Raw genomic sequence first — 23,355 nt, 5'->3', positions numbered from 1 at the left:
ATTGAGGCTCGTGGCGGATATCGTTATTTTCTCACCTTCACAGATGACTTAAGCAGATATGGGTATATCTACTTAATGAAACACAAGTCTAAAACATTTGAAAAGTTCAAAGAATTTCAGAGTGAAGTAGAAAATCATCGTAACAAGAAAGTAAAATTCCTACGATCTGATCGTGGAGGAGAATATTTGAGTTACGAGTTTGGTGTACATTTGAAAAATTGGGGAATAGTTTCGCAACTCACGCCACCCGGAACACCACAGCCTAATGGTGTGTCCGAACGTCGTAATCGTACTTTACTAGATATGGTGCAATCTATGATGTCTCTTACTGATTTACCGCTATCGTTTTGGGGATACGCTCTAGAGACGGCCGCATTCACGTTAAATAGGGCACCATCAAAATCTGTTGAGACGATGCCTTATGAACTGTGGTTTGGCAAGAAACCAAAGTTGTCGTTTCTGAAAGTTTGGGGCTGCGATGCTTATGTGAAAAAGCTTCAACCTGATAAGCTCGAAACCAAATAGGAGAAATGTGTCTTCATAGGATATCCAAAGGAGACTATTGGATACACCTTCTATCACAGATCCAAAGGCAAGACTTTTTGTTGCTAAATTCGGAAACTTTCTGGAGAAGGAGTTTCTCTCGAAAGAAGTGAGTGGGAGGAAAGTAGAACTTGACGAGGTAACTGTACCTGCTCCCTTATTGGAAAGTAGTGCATCACAGAAAACTATTTCTGTGACACCTACACCAGTTAGTGAGGAAGCTAATGATGATGATCATGAAACTTCAGAACAAGATACTACTGAACCCCGTAGATCAACCAGAGTGAGATCCGCGCCAGAGTGGTACGGTAATCCTGTTCTGGAAGTCATGCTACTAGATCATGATGAACCTACGAACTATGAAGAAGCGATGGTGAGCCAAGATTCCGCAAAATGGCTTGAAGCCATGAAATCTGAGATGGGATCCATGTATGAGAACAAAGTATGGACTTTGGTTGACTTGCCCGATGATCGGCAAGCAATTGAGAATAAATGGATCTTCAAGAAGAAGACTGACACTGACGGTAATATTACTGTCTACAAAGCTCGACTTGTCGCAAAAGTGTTTCGGCAAGTTCAAGGGATTGACTACGATGAGACCTTCTCACCCGTAGCGATGCTTAAGTCTGTCCGAATCATGTTAGCAATTGCCGCATTTTATGATTATGAAATTTGGCAGATGGATGTCAAAACTGCATTCCTGAATGGATTTCTGGAAGAAGAGTTGTATATGATACAACCAGAAGGTTTTGTCGATCCAAAGGGAGCTAACAAAGTGTGCAAGCTCCAGCGATCCAGTTATGGACTGGTGCAAGCCTCTCGGAGTTGGAATAAACGCTTTGATAGTGTGATCAAAGCATTTGGTTTTATACAGACTTTTGGAGAATCCTGTATTTACAAGAAAGTGAGTGGGAGCTCTGTAGCATTTCTGATATTATATGTGGATGACATATTACTAATTGGAAATGATATAGAATTTCTGGATAGCATAGAGGGATACTTGAATAAGAGTTTTTCAATGAAAGACCTCGGTGAAGCTGCTTACATATTAGGCATTAAGATTTATAGAGATAGATCAAGACACTTAATTGGACTTTCACAAAGCACATACCTTGACAAAGTTTTGAAGAAGTTCAAAATGGATCAAGCAAAGAAAGGGTTCTTGCCTGTGTTACAAGGTGTGAAGTTGAGTAAGACTCAGTGCCCGACTACTGCAAGCAGACTGGTCACTGGAAGCGGAACTGCCTCAAGTATTTGGCGGATAAGAAGGATGGCAAGGTGAACAAAGGTATATGTGATATACATGTTATTGATGTGTACCTTACTAATGCTTGCAGTAGCACCTGGGTATTTGATACTGGTTCTGTTGCTAATATTTGCAACTCGAAACAGGGACTACGGAATAAGCGAAGATTGGCTAAGGACGAGGTGACGATGCGTGTGGGAAATGGTTCCAAAGTTGATGTGATCGCAGTCGGCACGCTACCTCTACATCTACCTTCGGGATTAGTATTAGACCTAAATAATTGTTATTTGGTGCCAGCGTTAAGCATGAACATTATATCTGGATCTTGTTTGATGCGAGACGGTTATTCATTTAAATCAGAGAATAATGGTTGTTCTATTTACATGAGTAATATCTTTTATGGTCATGCACCCTTAAGGAGTGGTCTATTCTTATTAAATCTCGATAGTAGTGACAAACATATTCATAGTATTGAAACCAAAAGATGCAGAGTTGATAATGATAGTGCAACTTATTTGTGGCACTGCCGTTTGGGTCATATCGGTATAAAGCACATGAAGAAACTCCATACTGATGGGCTTTTGGAACCACTTGATTATGAATCACTTGGTACTTGCGAATCGTGCCTTATGGGTAAGATGACAAAAACACCGTTCTTCGGTACTATGGAGAGAGCAACATATTTGTTAGAAATCATACATACAGATGTATGTGGTCCGATGAATGTTGAGGCTCGTGGCGGGTATCGTTATTTTCTCACCTTCACAGATGACTTAAGCAGATATGGGTATATCTACTTAATGAAACACAAGTCTGAAACGTTGGAAAAGTTCAAAGAATTTCAGAGTGAAGTTGAAAATCATCGTAACAAGAAAATAAAATTCCTACGATCTGATCGTGGAGGAGAATATTTGAGTTACGAGTTTGGTGTACATTTGAAACAATGTGGAGTAGTTTCGCAACTCACGCCACCCGGAACACCACAACGTAATGCTGTGTCCGAACGTCGTAATCGTACTTTACTAGATATGGTGCGATCTATGATGTCTCTTACTGATTTACCGCTATCGTTTTGGGGATACGCTCTAGAGACGGCCGCATTCACGTTAAATAGGGCACCATAAAAATCCGTTGAGACGACGCCTTATGAACTGTGGTTTGGCAAGAAACCAAAGTTGTCGTTTCTGAAAGTTTGGGGCTGCGATGCTTATGTGAAAAAACTTCAACCTGATAAGCTCGAACCCAAATCGGAGAAATGTGTCTTCATAGGATATCCAAAGGAAACTATTGGATACACCTTCTATCACAGATCCGAAGGCAAGACTTTTGTTGCTAAATTAGGAAACTTTCTGGAGAAGGAGTTTCTCTCGAAAGAAGTGAGTGGGAGGAAAGTAGAACTTGACGAGGTAACTGTACCTACTCCCTTATTGGAAAGTAGTACATCACAGAAAGGTTTCTGTGACACCTACACCAATTAGTGAGGAAGCTAATGATAATGATCATGAAACTTCAGAACAAGATACTACTGAACCTCGTAGATCAACCAGAGTGAGATCCGCGCCAGAGTGGTACGGTAATCCTGTTTTGGAAGTCATGCTACTAGATCATGATGAACCTACGAACTATGAAGAAGCGATGGTGAGCCCAGATTCCGCAAAATGGCTTGAAGCCATGAAATCTGAGATAGGATCCATGTATGAGAACAAAGTATGGACTTTGGTTGACTTGCCCAATGATCGGCAAGCAATTGAGACTAAATGGATCTTCAAGAAGAAGACTGACGCTAACGGTAATATTACTGTCTACAAAGCTCGACTTGTCGCAAAAGGTTTTCGACAAGGTCCAGGGATTGACTATGATGAGACCTTCTCACCCGTAGCGATGCTTAAGTCTGTTCGAATCATGTTAGCAATTGCCGCATTTTATGATTATGAAATTTGGCAGATGGATGTCAAAACTGCATTCCTGAATGGATTTCTGGAAGAAGAGTTGTATATGATGCAACCAGAAGGTTTTGTCGATCCAAAGGGAGCTAACAAAGTGTGCAAGCTCCAGCGATCCATTTATGGACTGGTGCAAGCCTCTCGGAGTTGGAATAAACGTTTTGATAGTGTGATCAAAGCATTTGGTTTTATACAGACTTTTGGAGAAGCCTGTATTTACAAGAAAGTGAGTGGGAGCTCTGTAGCATTTCTGATATTATATGTGGATGGCATATTACTAATTGGAAATGATATAGAATTTCTGGATAGCATAAAGGGATACTTGAATAAGAGTTTTTCAATGAAAGACCTCGGTGAAGCTGCTTACATATTAGGCATTAAGATCTATAGAGATAGATCAAGACGGTTAATTGGACTTTCACAAAGCACATACCTTGACAAAGTTTTGAAAAAGTTCAAAATGGATCAAGCAAAGAAAGGGTTCTTGCCTGTGTTACAAGGTGTGAAGTTGAGTAAGACTCAATGCCCGACCACTGCAGAAGATAGAGAGAAAATGAAAGATGTTCCCTATGCTTCAGCCATAGGCTCTATCATGTATGCAATGCTGTGTACCAGACCTGATGTGTGCCTTGCTATAAGTCTAGCAGGGAGGTACCAAAGTGATCCAGGAGTGGATCACTGGACAGCGGTCAAGAACATCCTGAAATACCTGAAAAGGACTAAGGATATGTTTCTCATATATGGAGGTGACAAAGAGCTCATCATAAAAGGTTACGTTGATGCAAGCTTTGACACTGATCCGGATGATTCTAAATCGCAAACCGGATACATGTTTACATTAAACGGTGGAGCTGTCAGTTGGTGCAGTTCTAAACAAAGCGTTGTTGTGGGATCTACATGTGAAGCGGAGTACATAGCTGCTTCGGAAGCAGCAAATGAAGGAGTCTGGATGAAGGGGTTCATATCCGATCTAGGTGTCATACCTAGTGCATCGGGTCCAATGAAAATCTTTTGTGACAATACTGGTGCAATTGCCTTGGCAAAGGAATCCAGATTTCACAAGAGAACCAAGCACATCAAGAGACGCTTCAATTCCATCCGGGATCTAGTCCAGGTGGGAGACATAGAGATTTGCAAGATACATACGGATCTGAATGTTGCAGACCCGTTGACTAAGCCTCTTCCACGAGCAAAACATGATCAGCAACAAGGCTCCATGGGTGTTTCAATCATTACTGTGTAATCTAGATTATTGACTCTAGTGCAAGTGGGAGACTGAAGGAAATATGCCCTAGAGGCAATAATAAAGTTATTATTTATTTCCTTATATCATGATAAATGTTTATTATTCATGCTAGAATTGTATTAACCGGAAACATAATACATGTGTGAATACATAGACAAACAGAGTGTCGCTAGTATGCCTCTACTTGACTAGCTCGTTAATCAAAGATGGTTATGTTTCCTAACCATGAACAAGGAGTTGTTATTTGATTAACGGGATCACATCATTAGGTGAATGATCTGATTGACATGACCCATTCCATTAGCTTAGCACCCGATCGTTTAGTATGTTGCTATTGCTTTCTTCATGACTTATACATGTTCCTATGACTATGAGATTATGCAACTCCCGTTTGCCGGAGGAACACTTTGTGTGCTACCAAACGTCACAACGTAACTGGGTGATTATAAAGGTGCTCTACAGGTGTCTCCAAAGGTACATGTTGGGTTGGCGTATTTCGAGATTAGGATTTGTCACTCCGATTGTCGGAGAGGTATCTCTGGGCCCTCTCGGTAATACACATCACATAAGCCTTGCAAGCATTGCAACTAATGAGTTAGTTGCGAGATGATGTATTATGTAATGAGTAAAGAGACTTGCCGGTAACGAGATTGAACTAGGTATTGAGATACCGACGATCGAATCTCGGGCAAGTAACATACCGATGACAAAGGGAACAACGTATGTTGTTATGCGGTCTGACCGATAAAGATCTTCGTAGAATATGTAGGAGCCAATATGAGCATCCAGGTTCCGCTATTGGTTATTGACCGGAGACGTGTCTCGGTCATGTCTACATTGTTCTCGAACCCGTAGGGTCCGCACGCTTAAGGTTTCGATGACAGTTATATTATGAGTTTATGAGTTTTGATGTACCGAAGTTAGTTCGGAGTCCCGGATGTGATCACGGACATGATGAGGAGTCTCGAAATGGTCGAGACATAAAGATTGATATATTGGACGGCTATATTCGGACACCGTAAGTGTTCTGGGGAAGTTTCGGATAAAACCGAAGCACCGGGGGTTTACCGGAACCCCCCGGGGGGTTAATGGGCCTCATGGGCCTAAAGTGGAGAAGAGGAGGGGCTGCCAGGGCAGGCCGCGCGCCCCCTCTCCCCCTAGTCCGAATTGGACAAGGAGGGAGGGGCGGCGCCCCCCTCTCCTCTCTCCCTTCCTTCCCCTCTCCTACTTGGACAAGGAAAGGGAGGGGAGTCCTACTCCCGGTAGGAGTAGGACTCCTCCTGCGCGCCTCCTACTAGGGCCGGCCGCACCCCTCCTTGGATCCTTTATATACGGAGGCAAGAGGCACCCCATAGACACAAGTTGATCCACGTGATCATATTCTTAGCCGTGTGCGGTGCCCCCTTCCACCATAGTCCTCGATAATATTGTAGCGGTGCTTAGGCGAAGAACTGCGACAGTAGAACATCAAGATCATCACCACGCCGTCGTGCTGACGGAACTCTTCCCCGACACTTTGCTGGATCGGAGTCCGGGGATCGTCATCGAGCTGAACGTGTGCTAGAACTCGGAGGTGCCGTAGTTTCGGTGCTTGATCGGTCGGGCCATGGAGACGTACGACTACATCAACCAAGTTAACACTTCCGTTGTCGATCTACAAGGGTACGTAGATCACACTCTTCCCCTCTCGTTGCTATGCATCACCATGATCTTGCGTGTGCGTAGGAATTTTTTTGAAATTACTACGTTCCCCAACAGAACATGCATTAAAATTAATCAACACCGAATGCAAGCATGAGTAGGATATAATGTACCATGAACATAAATATCGTAGAGGATATGTTGATTTTGTTTCAACTACATGCGTGAACATGTGCCAAGTGAAGCCACTCGAATCGTTCAAAAGAGGATACCACCCTATCATACCACATCACAACCATTTTAATAGCATGTTGGCACGCAAGGTAAACCATTATAAGCTCCTAGCTAATTAAGCATGGCATAAGCAACTATAATCTCTAATTGTCATTGCAAACATGTTTATTCATAATAGGCTGAATCAGGAACGATGAACTAATCATATTTACAAAAACAAGAGAGGCCGCGTTTGTACCAGCTTCTCTCATCTCAATCAGTCCATCATATATCGTCATAATTGCCTTTCACTTGCACGACCGAACATGTGAATAATAGTAATAGTGCACGTGCATTGGACTACGCTGGAATCTGCAGGCATTCAATAAACAAGAGAAGACAAGGCAATATGGGCTCTTTTGTCAGATCGACAATAATGCATATAAGAGCCACTTTAACAATTTAATTATGGTCTTCTCCTATCGACCCCAGAGAAAAGAAAAGAAATAAAACTATTTACATGGGAAAGCTCCCAACAAGCAAAAGAAGAACATGAAATCTTTTTGGGTTTTCTTTTTAATTACTACTACAAGCATGGAAATTAAAACTAGCTAAAAGCTACAACTAATTTTTTGGTTTTTCTTAAGGTTTATTAAACACACAAGAAGAAAGCATAAAAAGAGAAAATAAACTAGCATGGATGACACAATGAAAAAGTATGAGCGCCGACATCTAGCAATGAGTGTGTGAACATCAATGTAATGTCGCTGAGGAATACGTACTCCCCCAAGCTTAGGCTTTTGGCTTAAGTGGGTTTATTGCCACGGATGGCCTGGTGGATATCCAAAGTTCTAGTTGGGGTCGTACTATGATGAAGAAGCCCCTAATTGCCACTGGTTGGCAATCATCTCCGGATCGCACCGGTAATCAGACTGTCATGGAGGATCAAACTGTGGTTCCGGCTTTGGCTCTGTAGCTGATGTAGGGTTTGGTAGGCGTGAATGGCCTCCAAAGGAACAAGGTACTTGCCTGCAGACAAATCAAACAAGGAAGGGGCAGGCAGGATAGTCTCAGGATGATGTTTATCAAAGAACAATTTGTATTTAAACTCCCTTTCCCTATTCTTTACAATAAAATCATGCGCTACCATACTCTTATAATCTAAATAAACAGTAGGCAACAATTTTTCTTCTTTTTCATAGTGCCTAACAGGTATGTTATAGTATGCAGCAAGGCGTGAAGCATAGACACCTCCAAAGATGGGGCCCTTTGTACGGTTCAGACTTAACCGTTTGGCAATAATACCTCCCGTACTAACAGAGTCGTCACGGAATAAACCCTGGAACAAAATAATAATATCAGGAACACTAAGGTTTCCATAGTTTCTGCGACCAATTAAGCAACGACTAGCAAATATTGCAAAGTAGCGTAAAATAGGAAAATGTATGCTAGTGATTCTTGCATCGGAAACCTTCCTAGTTTCCCCTATGGAAATAGTGTCAATAAACCCATCCACATCTCTACGACATGCTTCCTCTAAGCTACCCTTGATAGGTATTTTACAAAACCTGCAAAATTCATATAGTACATCTTCTTAACCACATCATATAAATGAAACTCTACTGAAGGAGGTAATTCCTTAGGATAATAGTAGAAGTTTTGCGCAAAAGTATTGGTGAGTAAGAGATACTGTTCACGTTGGTCGCGGAGGACGTCGTTGAGGCCTGCATTCTTAGCCAATTCATAAAAGTCATCATAAATCCCGGCTGCTCTCAAGAAATCATTGGAAGGCCATTCACAGGGCCGAACCTCCGCAGTGCGAGGCAGATTATATTTGGGCCTCTCTGCTTCTTCATTTTGCTTTTCCTTCGAGCTTCGGCTCGATGAGCCCCTCAAAAATCTCTTCATTATTTTCTGAAAAATTCTGAAATTTTTAGTAACTTCAAATAAAAGTGAACCAAGCTCAACAAAATTGATAGCAACTACTCCTACAAGTGCCTAGGACCTATATCATGCATTAGAACTACTTGGAACCATATAAATTTGACATGCAAGCTCAAGAACATGGTCACCTAGGCAGCACAAATTTGCAATGAATAAAGCACTAGAATAAAAACTAATTGGACCAATGGAGGAGCCACATACCAAGGAACAATCCCCCAAAGCAGTTTTGTGAGAGGTGCTTTGAGCAAGGAGATCGAAAATCGTAGCAAAATGAGCTAGAACTCGTGCTTGAGTTGGATGGTGATTTTTTTGGGAGGAAGAAGAAGTGTGTGGGTGCAGGAGTAAGTGGAGGGGAGCCACCGTCGGCCCACGAGGCAGGGGGCATGCTTAGGGGGGTGGGTGCGCCCTGGACCCTCGTGGCTAGGTGCTTGCTCCCCTGTTGTGTTCTCACTGCCAGATATTCTCAAATATTCCAAAAAAAATCATATTAAATTGGCAGGGCATTTGGAGAACTTTTATTTTCGGGGTATTTTTATATTGCACGGATAATCAGAAAACAGACAGAAATTACTATTTTTGCTTTATTTAAACTAAATAACAGAAAGTAAAAAGAGGGTACAGAAGGTTGTGCTTTCTAACTTCATCCATCTCATGCTCATCAAAAGGAATCCACTAACAAGGTTGATCAAGTCTTGTTAACAAACTCATTTTGAGTAACATGAAACCGGGGAATTTTCGAATAACACTAGGTTACCTCAACGGGGATATGCACATCCCCAACAATAAGAATATCATATTTCTTCTTGACAGTAGGAAGAGGAAATTCAAAACCTCCAAGAGTGATTGTTGAAAATTTTCCAATAGAATTTATACTGTGGACTTGAGGTTGTTTCCTCGGAAAGTGTACCGTATGCTCATTACCATTAACATGAAAAGTGACATTGCCTTTGTTGCAATCAATAACTGCCCCTGTAGTATTCAAAAAAGGTCTTCTAAGAACAATAGACATACTATCGTCCTCGGGAATATCAAGAATAACAAAGTCCGTTAAAATTGTAACGTTTGCAACCACAACAGGCACATCCTCACAAATACCGACAGGTATAGCAGTTGATTTATCAGCCATTTGAAAAGATATTTCAGTAGGTGTCAACTTATTCAAATCAAGTCTATGATATAAAGAGAGAGGCATAACACTAACACCGGCTCCAAGATCACATAAAGCAGTTTTAACATAGTTTCCTTTAATGGAGCATTGTATAGTTGGTACTCTGGGATCTCCAAGTTTCTTTGGTATTCCTCCCTTAAAAGTATAACTAGCAAGCATGGTGGAAATTTCAGCTTCCGGTATCTTTGTTTTATTAGTAACAATATCTTTCATGTACATAGCATAAGGATTCATTTTAAGCATATTAGTCAAACACATATGCAAAAAGATAGTTCTATTCATTTCAGCAAAGCGCTCAAAATCCCCATCATCCTTTTTCTTGGATGGCTTAGGAGGAAAAGGCATGGGTTTCTGAACCCAAGGCTCTCTTTCCTTACAGTGTTTCCTAGCAACAAAGTCTCTTTTATCATAATGTTGATTCTTTGATTGTGGGTTATCAAGATCAACAACAGGTTCATCTTCTACATCATTATCATTGCTAAGTTGAGCATCAACATGAACATTATCATTAACATTATCAATAGTTTCATTTTCATTACCAGATTGTGTTTCAACAACAGAAATAGAGATATCAGTGGGATTCTCAGGTGTGTCAATAACAGGTTCACTAGAAGCATGCAAAGTCCTATCATTTTTCTTTTTCTTCCTTTTAGAAGGACTAGGTGCATCTATATTATTTCTCTGAGAATCTTGCTCAATTCTATTAGGATGGCCCTCAGGATACAAAGGTTCCTGAGTCATTTTACCACCTCTAGTCATAACTCTAACAGCATTATCATTTTTCTTACTACTTAATTCATTGAGCAAATCATTCTGAGCTTTAAGTACTTGTTCTACTTGAGTGGTAACCATAGAAGCATGTTTACTAATGAGTTTAAGTTCACCTTTAACTCTAGACATATAATCACCCAAGTGTTCAATCATATAAGCATTTTGTTTCAGTTTCTACCAAAATAAGCATTGAAGTCTTCTTGCTTAACCATAAAATTATCAAACTCATCCAAACATTGGCTAGCAAACTTAGTAGGAGGGATTTCAGCTTTATCATATCTATATAGAGAATTTACCTTAATACCTATGTTGGGTTATCAAGACCATGTGTTTCTTCAATAGGTGATGGATTAAAACCATATATTTCTTCAACGGGCGGTAAATTAAGACCATGTATTTCTTCAATAGGAGGTAAATTCTTAACATCTTCAACTTTAATACCCTTTTATTTCATGGATTTCTTTGCCTCTTGCATATCTTCGGGACTGAGAAATAGAACACCCCTTTTCTTCGGAGTTGGTTTAGGAATAGGCTCAGGAACTGGCTCAGGAAGTGTCCAATTATTTTCAGTTGTCAACATATTATTCAATAGAATTTCAGCTTCATCCGGTGTTCTTTCCGTGAAAACAGAACCAACACAACTATCCAGGTGGTCTCTGGAAGCAACGGTTAGTCCATTATAAAAGACATAAAGTATTTCATTCTTCTTAAGAGGATGATCAAGCAAAGCATTAAGTAATTGGAGAAGTCTCCCCAAGCTTGTGGGAGACTCTCTTCTTCAATTTGCACAAAATTATATATATATATCCCTTAAGGGAGCTTGTTTCTTATGAGGAGGGAAATATTTAGCAGAGAAGTAATAAATCATATCCTGGGGACTATGCACACAACCAGGATCAAGAGAATTAAACCATATCTTAGCATCACCCTTTAATGAGAACGGAAATATTTTAAGGATATAAAAGTAGAGAGTTCTCTCATCATTAGTGAACAGGGTGGCTATATCATTTAATTTAGTAAGATGTGCCACAACAGTTTCAGATTCATAACCATAGAAAGGATCAGATTCAACTAAAGTAATTATCTCAGGATCAACAGAGAAATCATAATCCTTATCAGTAACAAAGATATGTGAAGTAGCATAAGCAGGATCATATTTCATTCTAGCATTCAGAGTTTTTTGTTTAAGCTTAGCTAATGATTTCTTAAGATCACTTCTATCATTGCATGCAAGAAAGTATTTTTTAGTTTCTTCATCCATAACATAGCCCTCAGGCACAACAGGAAATTCATATTTATTAGGAGAGCCTTCATCATCACTTTCATCAATATTATCAGTTTCAATAATTTCATTCTCTCTAGCCCTAGCAAGTTGTTCATCAAGAAATTCACCAAGTGGCACAGTAGTATCAAGCACAGAAGTAGTTTCATCATAAGTATCATGCATAGCAGAAGTGGCATCATCAATAATATGCGACATATCAAAATTAATAGCAGAAGCAGGTTTAGGTGTCGCAAGCTTACTCAAAACAGAAGATGAATCAAGTTTAGAGCTAGATGGCAGTTCCTTACCTCCCCTCGTAGTTGAGGGATAAATTTTTGTTTTCGCGTCTTTCAAGTTCTTCATAGTGACCAGCAGATATAAATCCCAAGTGACTCAAAGAATAGAGCTATGCTCCCCGGCAACGGCGCCAGAAAAAAGTCTTGATAACCCACAAGTATAGGGGATCGCAACAGTTTTCGAGGGTAGAGTATTCAACCCAAATTTATCGATTCGACACAAGGGGAGCCAAAGAATATTCTTAAGTATTAGCAGCTGAGTTGTCAATTCAACCACAGATGGATAACTAAATATCTGCAGCAAGGAATTTAGTAGCAAAGTAATATGATAGTAGTGGTAACAGTGGCAAAAGGTAATGGTAGCAGAAGTAATATTTTTGGTATTTTGTAGTGATGATAACAATAGCAACAGAAAAGTAAATAAGCGAAGAACAATATATGAAAAGCTCGTAGGCATTGGATCGGTGATGGAGAATTATGCCGGATATGGTTCATCATGTAACAGTCATAACATAGGGTGACACAGAACTAGCTCCAATCCATCAATGCAATGTAGGCATGTATTCCGAATATAGTCATACATGCTTATGGAAAAGAACTTGCATGACATCTTTTGCCCTACCCTCCCGTGGCAGCGGGGTCCTAGCGGAAACTAAGGGATATTAAGGCCTCCTTTTAATAGAGTACCAGACCAAAGCATTAACACATGGTGAATACATGAACTCCTCAAACTATGGTCATCACCGGGAGTGGTCCCGATTATTGTCACTTCGGGGTTGCAGGATAATAACACATAGTAGGTGACTATAGACTTGCAAGATAGGATCAAGAACTCACATATATTCATGATAACACAATAGGTTCAGATATGAAATCATGGCACTCGGGCCCTAGTGACAAGCATTAAGCATAGCAAAGTCATAGCAACATCAATCTCAGAACATAATGGATATTAGGGATCAAACCCTAACAAAACTAACTCGATTACATGATAAATCTCATCCAACCCATCACCGTCCAGCAAGCCTACGATGGAATTACTCACGCACGGCGGTGAGCATCATGAAATTGGTGATGGAGGATGGTTGATGATGACAACGGCGACGGATTCCCTTCTCCGGAGCCCCGAAGGGACTCCAGATCAGCCCTCCCGAGAGAGTTTAGGGCTTGGCTGCGGCTCCATATCGTAAAACGCGATGAATCTTTCTCTCTGATTTTTTTCTCCCAGAACACGAATATATGGAGTTGGAGTTGAGGTCGGTGGAGCTCCAGGGGGCCACGAGGCAGGGGGCGCACCCAGGGGGCAGGCGCGCCCCCATCCTCATGGCTAGGGTGTGGCCCCCTGTCCTTGATTCTTTGCCAGTATTTTTTATTATTTCCAAAAATAATCTCTGCGGAGTTTCAGGTCATTCTGAGAACTTTTGTTTCTGCACATAAATAACACCATGGCAATTCTGCTGAAAACAACATCAGTCTGGGTTAGTTCCATTCAAATCATGCAAGTTAGAGTCCAAAACAAGGGCAAAAGGGTTTGGAAAAGTAGATACGACGGAGACGTATCAGCAATCAGGGCAACCAAGGTGGTTATAATCATCAGGGGAGTCAGCAGCAACAACAGCAGTCGGGTTACCAGAGCAACCCGAAGCAATTGAATAGTGGGCAGTACCATGTCTTCACCACAAGTCTGTGCAAGCGCGATCAGAAGCTTCATAAAAGGGCAGTGAACTCCGTTGAACCGGCGGTGCCCCGTTACTTGCGCTGGTCTGAACAGCCCATTGTGTGGAGTCGAGAGGGTTATCCACCTCATCTGGCAGTAGTGGTGGCACCTCAGGTTGGAGGATACAAGTTCACCAAGGTACTCATGGATGGAGGAAGTAGTATCAATATCCTTTATTATGGAACCTTCCGTCGCATGGGGTTAACAGATAAGAATCTTAAAGCATCAAACACCATTTTTCATGGTGTGGTGCCTGGTAAATCAGCGTATCCTATTGGTAAGATAGCTCTGGAGGTGGCTTTTGGAGATGAGCATAACTCGAGATCAAAAACATTGACCTTTGAAGTAGTAAAGATCAAGAGCCCATATCATGCCCTATTTGGACGACCGACTTATGCCAAGTTCATGGCAAGGCCCTGTTATGTTTATCTGCAACTCAAGATGCCGGGTCACAAGGGAACCATCACGGGACATGGAAGCCGTAAGATCGCTTTGGAATGTGAAGAAGGTGATGCGGCTTATGCTGAGTCAGTTTGTGCAACAGAAGAGTTGAAGTTCTAAAAGGACAATGTTGATCTGGCAGATATGAATTCGTTGAAGAAACCAACCACAGAGCATGATCCGGCCTTAAAGTTTAAATCGCCTAATGAGACTAAGCTGGTTGATTTTGTTCCTGGCGATTCATCTCAATAGTTTAGTATCAGTGCTAACTTGGATCCGAAATAGGAAAGCACGCTCATCGAGTTTATCCGTGAGAACCGGGACATCTTTGCATGGAAACCCTCTGACATGCCAGGTGTATCGAGGGAACTCACTGAGCACACTCTCAATATTGATCCCAAGTTTAAATCAGTTAAGCAATTTCTCCGCCGGTTCAATGAAGAAAGATGCAAGGCCATTGGTGAGGACGTAGCCAGGCTCTTGGCGGCTGGGTTTATCATTGAAGTATTTCATCCTGAGTGGTTGGCTAATCTGGTGCTGGTACTTAAGAAGAACGACACTTGGCGTATGTGTGTGGACTACACAGATTTGAACAGGGCTTGTACGACAGATCCTTTTGCTCTCCCTCGTATTGATCAAATCATTGATGCTACGGCGGGTTGTGAGCATTTGAGCTTTTTGGATGCATACTCTGGTTACCATCAGATCAAAATGGCAGTTAAGGACCAGGAGAAGACAACTTTCATAACTCCTTTTGGAGCCTTTTGTTATGTATCTATGCCTTTTGGGCTCAAGAGTGCCCTGGCGACTTATCAGCGCTGTGTGCAGAATTGTCTTCATAATCAGATCGGCCGCAATGTTCATGCTTATGTAGATGATATTGTGGTGAAATCCAGAAAGGAGGAGACATTGATAGATGACTTTAAGCAGACCTTTGATAACCTCCGGGTTTATAAAATGATGCTTAATCCGGCCAAGTGTGTCTTTGGTGTACCGGTAGGAAAGCTCTTGGGCTTTCTGGTGTCTAACAGGGGCATTGAAGCTAATCCGGAGAAAATCAAGGCCATGACCTCTTTGGCTAAACCGAACTATATCAATGATGTTCAACGCCAGGCAGGCCGGATTGTAGCCTTGAGCCAGTTTATCAGTCGCCTTGGGGAGAAGGCCATCCCTTTATATCAGATGCTGAAGAAGACGGATTACTTCGTCTGGAGTGATGCCGCCAATGAAGCGTCTGAGGACTTAAAGCGGTAGTTAGCCGAGCCGCTGGTCCTTGCTGCTCCTATTGATAAAGAGCCCTTGTTGTTATATGTGGCCACTAATGCCCGAGCGGTGAGCGTGGCTATTGTGGTGGAGCGTAAGGAGGCCGGAAAGGAGTATCCGGTTCAACAGCCGGTTTATTACATCAGTGAGGTACTCATTGAGTCCAAGCAGAGGTACCCGCATTGGCAGAAGCTGGTGTATGGAGTTTTCATGGCAAGCCGGAAGCTTAAGCAATATTTCCAAGGTCATCCCATCACTGTGGTCAGTTCTGCTCCTTTGGGGGATATATTCCAGAACAGGGAAGAAACAGGCCGGGTTGCCAAGTGGGCCATTGAGCTTGGACCTCACGGGTTAAAATATGTGCCCCGGACGGCGGTAAAATCTCAGGCACTTGTGGACTTCATCAATGACTGGACAGAGTTACAGGCGCTAGAAGAGAAGCCGGATCATACTTATTGGACTATTCATTTTGATGGGTCCAGGCAATTGGAGGGCTCGGGGGCTGGAGCCGTGTTAACTTCCTCACGAGGTGATAAGTTTTGTTATGTTCTCTGTTTAATGTTCCCTTGCACTAACAATGCAGCTGAATATGAGGCTTTACTCCACGGTCTTCAGATGGATGAATTTAAGCCGGGTTAAGTGATTCGGTGACTCAGACTTGGTGGCTCAACAAGTGTCTGGTACTTGGGATTCCAAGGACCCACTCATAGCAGCATATCGTCGAGAGGTGGACATTATTGCAGGTCACTTCAAAGGTTATCAGGTCGACCATGTGGACCGGCTGAAGAATGAAGCGGCGGACGCTTTAAGCCGCTTGGGTTCCCAACGTAAACTGGTTCCACCCAGTGTTTTCCTGGATGTGCTGCATAATCTGTCTGTCAAGCTCCCTACGGAAGAGGATTTGGCTGTTCCTGATCCGGAGGCTCAGTTGGTGGCGGCTCTTCATGTTATCCCGGATTGGGCGGTTCCATGTTTGGCGTATATGAACCGAGGCGAGTTACTGGAGGACGAAACTTCGGCTAGGAAGATAATCCGGTGGTCTAAGTCCATGACTACTATCAATGGAGAGTTACATCATTGCAGTGTGACAGGGGCGTTTCAGCGTTGTGTATCTCCTGAAGAAGGCCGCAAAATTTTGCGTGAGATCCACGAAGGAGATTGTGGTCACTGTTGGGGATATTACTACTGGACGTAAACCGGCCAGGAGTAGCCGGATTAACTTTATGAAGATTAGAAGCCTATGAAGACGTAAGAATGATGGCGCTTTACGAAGGCCCAAGGCCCAAAGGCGAGTTAAGGCCTATAGATGTAAACTGGCCTTATTAAGTAACTTGCATTGTAAGATAGGAAAGATAGGGACCAAGCCGGACACGTTTATGATCCGGCCTCGGGACTCTATAAACCGGCGGGCGTCAACCTATGTATATAAAGGGACGACCCGTCAGCGGTTTAGGGACAACAGACAACAACTCGAGAGCCAGGCAAGCAGATTCGCTCTACCTTCATTGAAGGGGCCGAACTAGTATAAAAACCCTCGTGTCCCTTGTCTAGTTTAACCCCTTTAAGCTAACCCGTAGAGATGGCTCCACGACTAAGTCCTTTCACGAGGACATCTGCCGTGACAAAACCACGACAGTTGGCGCCCACCGTGGGGCATCGCACGATGGTTTACAGTTCTTGAAGGGTAGCTTCGAAGGACTCAAGGGATACGTTGTGCGCTGGATGATGAAGAGTCGTCGCGGCAAGCTCTACATCGAAGACACAGGATGGGGTCCCGAGGCCGGTTCAATTGAATACAGGTACCGAGTCCCCTTTCGTGGGATTCACGTCTTCATCGGCAAGATTGGCGAACCGGGCCCTGAGCCGGACACCTGCACCGACATCATCGAGACGGCTCAGCATGCAAGCCCTGCCCAGGTTCTGTCGAATTTCGGGTTCCTGCAGACCCTTGAGGTTCGAACACTGGGGTGCGCGCAGAGATCTCTCCCCTACCGATCTACGTCCAATCTCCTCGCATGACCTAAGCTGGAAAGAACGAACAACACAAGGGACACGAGGTTTATATTGGTTCGGGCCACCGTTGTGGTGTAATACCCTACTCTAGTGTGTGGTGTGGTGTATTGCCTCAGGGGCTGATGATGAACAATACAAGGGAAGAACAACCTCGTGAGAGGTGTTCTTGAGCTGGTGCGATGAACTGCTAGGGTGAGTTCAGTCGCCTCTCTCTCTCTATCTCTCTTTTCCGGTCCCTTCCTGTCTGCCCTCTACTCTGTGGTGGCTAGCTCTATTTATAGAGGCCCTGGGCCTCTCCCCAAATAATGAGCGGGAAGGGCGCCAACAATTGACCATTTCGAAGGGGAACATCTAGTACAAGTTATCCTGACCAAAGGTGGTCTTCGGCTGCCAAAAGCACTGGTGATGACGCCGTCTTGGGCTCCACGGTGACCTCCGTCCTGCCGCTCTACTGGTCTTGGTCTCGTTGCACCGGAATAGTAACCTTTGCCCGATGACTTGGCCTGTGCTTGCCCCCTTTGGACCAAAGGGGAAACAAGGACACTGCGCAGGCCGGCGCCCGCCTGGCGCCCGCCTGGTCTCGATCGTCATGGCTTGCGTCATGGGCTCCTCGTGAGGTACCCCTGCCTTGATCTCTCCGCCTCCTCGCGAGCCTGCCTGATGAGGCTGCCTCTAAGGAAGCTTCCTGTCGTCCGCCCCACGAGGCTTGGCTCCTCGCGAGGGTCTTGAGCTTGAGCTGATGAAGGTGGGCCGCACTGGGCCCCCACTTGAGCCATGCCGCGGGCCGCAGGCAGGCAAGTCTGGGGACCCCCGTTCCTAGAACGCTGACAGTAGCCCCCGGGCCCAAGGCGCGCCCGGGCTTGGCCTAGCAGGGAAGCAAACGGGCAAGCACGAAGCGCTGCAGGCCCAAAAAGCCTGCAGCCTCGGGCGCCGCGTGGCGATTGACTGGACGTGGGCGTCTGCGCTTCCCCACGACGCCTTGTTACGTGCCCGGCTAAGCGGACCCGTTGTTGCACACAGTTGTTCCTCCTTTCCGCTGCTCGCCCGCCTCCTACCTTTCCTTCTTCTTTGAGCTCCAGCCTCCGCCACCAATCCGGCTCGAGTTCTTCCTCCTCTTCACCGCCATGGCACCGACGAAGAAAGGTAGGGGAAAGAAGCCCGCGCCTTCGCCCCGCACACCTCCAGCGGCGACCCCGGCCGTCACCCGGGCGATCATACTCAATCCAGAAGCTTTGGACAAGGTCCGCTCTGCCCTTGCAACTATCTTCAACGAGTGCGGCAGGACCACGGCCTGGCCTGCGTCCCATGCCTCCCTTGATAGGATCGTCACGGAGGTCCAATTCTTCGCCGATGCCCTATGGGCGGGTCTGGTTCCCCCCTTTTCCGCCTTCTTCAACGCGGTGCTCTCCCATTATCAGATCCGCATGATGCACCACGGGCCGGAGTCCATTACTCTTCTGGCTGTCTTTGCTTTTGTTTGCGAGGCGATGATAGGCATTCCTCCTTCCGTGGCCCTGCCGCGCCACTTCTTTTCCTTGTGCCTAAGCGATCCCACTCAGTGCTTAGGGTGTGTGAGCTTCCTAGCCGTGCCAGAGACGGCCGCTTCAGGGATCGACTTCGGCCTTCCTCCTTGTGAGGCCAGGTTGAGAGAGCGGTGGCTGTATGTGGACGTTGGAGTGCCCAACCCTCTGCTCTCGCACCCGACCTCGCCTGCTGTTCCTCATGCGGGTTGGGACCATGAGGTGCTCGCGAGCCCCCGGCTCGCCTTCGTCTGGCGCCGCTTCCAGAGTTTGAGGGCGCTCAATGTGACAGCGCCCAAGGTGGTGAAGGAGTTCCTCCAATGCCGCGTTGCTCCTCTTCAGCGCCACTCTCGCCAGATGTGGGACTTTGCGGGGCATAGAGACCGCATGCGGCTTCAGGAGGAGGACTTGGCGCCTGAAGTGCTGCAGACGGTGCTCAGGGTCTTGACTGGCGATCCTTCCCCAGGCAGCCTTCGGAGTAATGGTGTCCTCTTGTATCTTTGCTCCGGCAGGGCCGATTTTGTGAGGCAGATGCCCGGCTTCGACGAGTGGGGACTGCGCCCGGCTGGCTTCACGGGGCCCCGCGAGAACCCAGCCGTCGTGGTTGCTTCTCCTGCCACCCACAACGGTCCTCCCTCGGGCGACAGGGCGGGGAGACGAGAACCGACGAGAGTTGAGGCGCCCGATGTTGAGGGCCGATGCCGCGAGAAGCCTCGAAGGCGGCGTCTCCCGAGGCCCGCCCTGGAGCGGCGGCTGGTGCGGAGTTGCGGCCTACGGTTCCTAAGGCCGGGGCTCCCGAGCCCCCAGCCGTTCCTCGCGAGGCGATGCCTGACAGCGCCCCCAGGCTGACTCCTCCAGCGCTGATCATCTTGACGCTTCTTCCGCACCAGGGGCTGACCCCTGCGCCAGGCGCTTAGGTTGGTTCCGCATAGACTTCGAGGCCCTCCGCAAGAGGAAGGAGGCCTTGGGTGGCAACAACCGCCCTTGCCGCCTGTTGAAGTGCAGGAAGTACTTTTCCATGGATGAGTAAGTCTGCTTCTTTCCTTGCTCATTTACTTTGCTATCCCTGCGACTGATTGTGGCCCTTTCAGGCCCTGCCCTGCGAAACTTGCCGAGTCAGCCCGGGAGCCATCCCCCCAAGCTTTGCCTTCTCCGCTGGCCCTGGGTTCAGCGAGCTCGAGCGGCACCCCTACTGCCAGACCATTTGGTGGAGTGGTCCATTCCATAGGGCACCTCGAGCCTGCGCGTCCGCTGTCCTTTCTTCATGAGTCCTCCTGGGGCACATCCAGCTTACCCCGCGTTCCTCCTCTAATCATAGATGGTGAATGGCTGAAGTCTGTCTTCGGATCCTCCTCCGTGGGTGGGCCGATGCTAGGCCGGATTCCTAGAGAGGTCCGTTCGGCAATGGCTAGGGCGCCAGCCCCCAGCCCCGCGCCGAGAGGGGGCCTGCCGCCTCGGGGCCCTCCGCATGCTCCGATGGAAGAGGGTGATGCGGAAGACGTGCTCAGGTGCGCTCGGGAGCGACGCTCCCTTCGTGAAGAGTTCCTCCAGAGGGCGGCGGATGCGGTGAGTCGGATCGGGGCAGAGCTTGCTGACGAGGATGCGCGCCTCGAGGCCGAAGGTTTGCGCCTTGCTGAGGAGAGGCACAAACTAAAGGTAGCCATCGCCCTCGCGCGTCACCAACGTGATCTCAAAAACGCGAAGGCTGAAGCGTCGCTGGCAGCTTCGCGGGAGGCCTGCTCCCAAGCCGTCGAGGAGGCCCGGGAAGCAGACCGACGGCGCAAGAATGCGGAGGAGCGCGCATGGGAGCTCCTGGCATGGGGCAACTCCCTGGAGCAGCAAGTGGAACTACGCCGGGCGGCCCTTGAGTCGATGGAGGGGGCCCCTGTTGATCGGGCGGAGCTTCTAAAGCACGAGGAGGCGCTGACGCTGGAGGCCGCCGAGCGCAACCTTGACCTTGAGCGGCTGGAGACGAGGGAGCACCTGGTGGCCCGGGCGGAGGATGACGTTGCCGCGCGCGAAGCCCGAGCCCAGGAAGAAGTCCATCACCGCGTGGCGGAAGCTCGCTCGGCCTTCGAGCGTGAATACGAGATGAGGTTGGGGTTGATCAAGGCCGAGGCCGAGGGCAGGACCGCAAACCTCAGGGCCAAACTAACCGAAGTGACGCGGCGTGCGGACTCCTCCGCAGCCGCCCTCAGCGCGGCACAGGCGAAGTTGTCCTCTTCCCGGGCCGAGTAGCTTCTTCTCCAACAGAGGGTTGATGACGCCGAGGCCGTCGCGCAGCAGGATGAGGACGAGATCCGTCGGCGGTGGGTTCTGGAGCATGTGCATGCCCCCATGCTTCAAACGCTTAGAGAGAGGGCCAACACAGCTTTGGGCTATATCTGCGAGGCTGCCGCTAAGGAGCCGCACGAGGTCAACTATGCCAGCAACCTCCAATTTTTCACCGATGTGGTGACACTTCTGGAGAACTGATCCGAGAGGTCTCGTTGGCTTGTCGAAGAGAGGAGCCGAGCCTTGCTCGGGCGTGCCTTCTCCCGCATCTTCAGCCATCTGCAGGACAGGAAACCCCACTTCGACTTCGATGCTGCCATCGCACCCGTGCCCATTGTCGTCCGGGGCGACCTGGCACGGTGGGTGGAGGACAACGTGGACGCCCTTGTCCGGGCCTTTGCGTCTGATGACGACGGCGTGGTTGTGGGCGCCAATGAAGGCGGCGTTGTGGACAAGCCTGGCGCTGATGGAGATGCTGGCGGCGGCGGCAATGTCAACGACGCCAGTGATGCCTTCGAGGATGCCCAAGAAGACGCGGTGAGTGATATGTCCGACTGACCGCATGTCACTGCTGTTTAACCTACACGAAGAAGGTTCGGGCTTGGCCCTGAAGGATGTAAGAGCATTTTGGGAGGGGAGGCCCCTCATGTAAATGTTTGCAATTAGTACCCTAGTAAGCATAATGTTGCGTGTGAACTTAGCCGCTAGCCCAGTGATGGGTCAGCTGGCTTGTGTACCTTTTGACCCCGACGAGTCCCGAGCGGGCCTGCGGGGGCCGCTGCACCTCGGGTGTCTTCTGATTAACTTGTGGATCCCGCGATGAAAATCTCCGGAAAGGGTGCGGTAACAGCGGTCCTGGTTGTGAACGTGCCTGGCCCGGCTCGGCTCACGAGGGGCTCGCGAGGGGGGGCAGCCGATGTTCACTTTGGACGCAAAGCCAAAACCAGAACGCGAGAGATTTGCTCGAACGAGACTAAACACCCCTTCCCCCAAACACACACAAGCATCGAGCTCAAATCCAACTTAAATCCAAATCGAAGAACTTGTCAACAAGGAAAGGCAAAAGCAAAAGGCCGCGTCCGCCACCTAGTCTAGTCTTCGACGTCTTCTCACCAACGCGGAGCTAAGTGCTGCCACTGTGCATGGGCGGGAGCCCCCGAGGCCCGAGGGCGGCTCTCCGGAGACTCCGGGGCATGTACAGCCCCACTCATTATTACGTGAGAGTGTCACGGGCGGCGAGCTTCACAGGCACTGAGCCTTCTTCATAGGTACCGGCCTTGCTTCATATCGCCAGACGAGGGCCCCGCCTTGCGCCACACTCTGCCGCCATCAACGGCGACCGCAAACCAGGACGACGCCAATGAGGCAGAGCGGTCGCCAGCGGTTCCCCCGACGACCACGGGTCCCCTGCCGGGGGCAGGCCCTGGGGCACCTCCCCGGCAGCGGGCCTACCTCCTGAGAACGCCTTGCTCCGACTGTCGCGGGAACGAACCCGAATCTCGGCCCCTCTCCTGTAGCCCCCTGCGCCCTCCTCCTGAGGGGTATGAGGCAGCAGAATTGGGGCAGCCACCCGTTGCGGAGACCTGTATCTCCTGCGACCCATGGTTAGCATAAGCTTGCTCCCGAGGGATGAGTGGTACCCGATAGTTGCCGCCGCCGGTGCGGTGGTCGAGGCTCTCCTGGGGTTCCCGAAAGAGCCCAGCTTCTGGCGTCTCCTCGCCCCAGTCTGGCCTGAGGAATGAGCCATGATCTTCTTCCAGCGCGCACCCCTGATCCACCATGTGGGGCACATAAGCTTCTGGGGCCACCGCCTCATGTGCCTCGCCGCAGCACCCTGTATGCCATGCAGCCT

The 23,355-nt window shown here is 47.2% G+C and overlaps 1 pseudogene; it reads left to right on the top strand.

Moving 5' to 3' along the window:
- The first annotated feature begins 20,633 nt into the window (after positions 1–20,633).
- Positions 20,634–22,044, top strand: LOC147978621 (uncharacterized; annotated as a pseudogene).
- Positions 22,045–23,355: the final 1,311 nt, after the last annotated feature.

The sequence above is a fragment of the Triticum urartu genome, chromosome 3A (assembly GCF_056163025.1).
Source record: "Triticum urartu cultivar PI428250 chromosome 3A, HENAU_Tu73, whole genome shotgun sequence".
Taxonomy (NCBI): domain Eukaryota; kingdom Viridiplantae; phylum Streptophyta; class Magnoliopsida; order Poales; family Poaceae; genus Triticum; species Triticum urartu.
The sequence above is the reverse complement of the archived record's forward strand: the minus strand, read 5'-3'. Positions and strand labels throughout refer to the sequence as shown.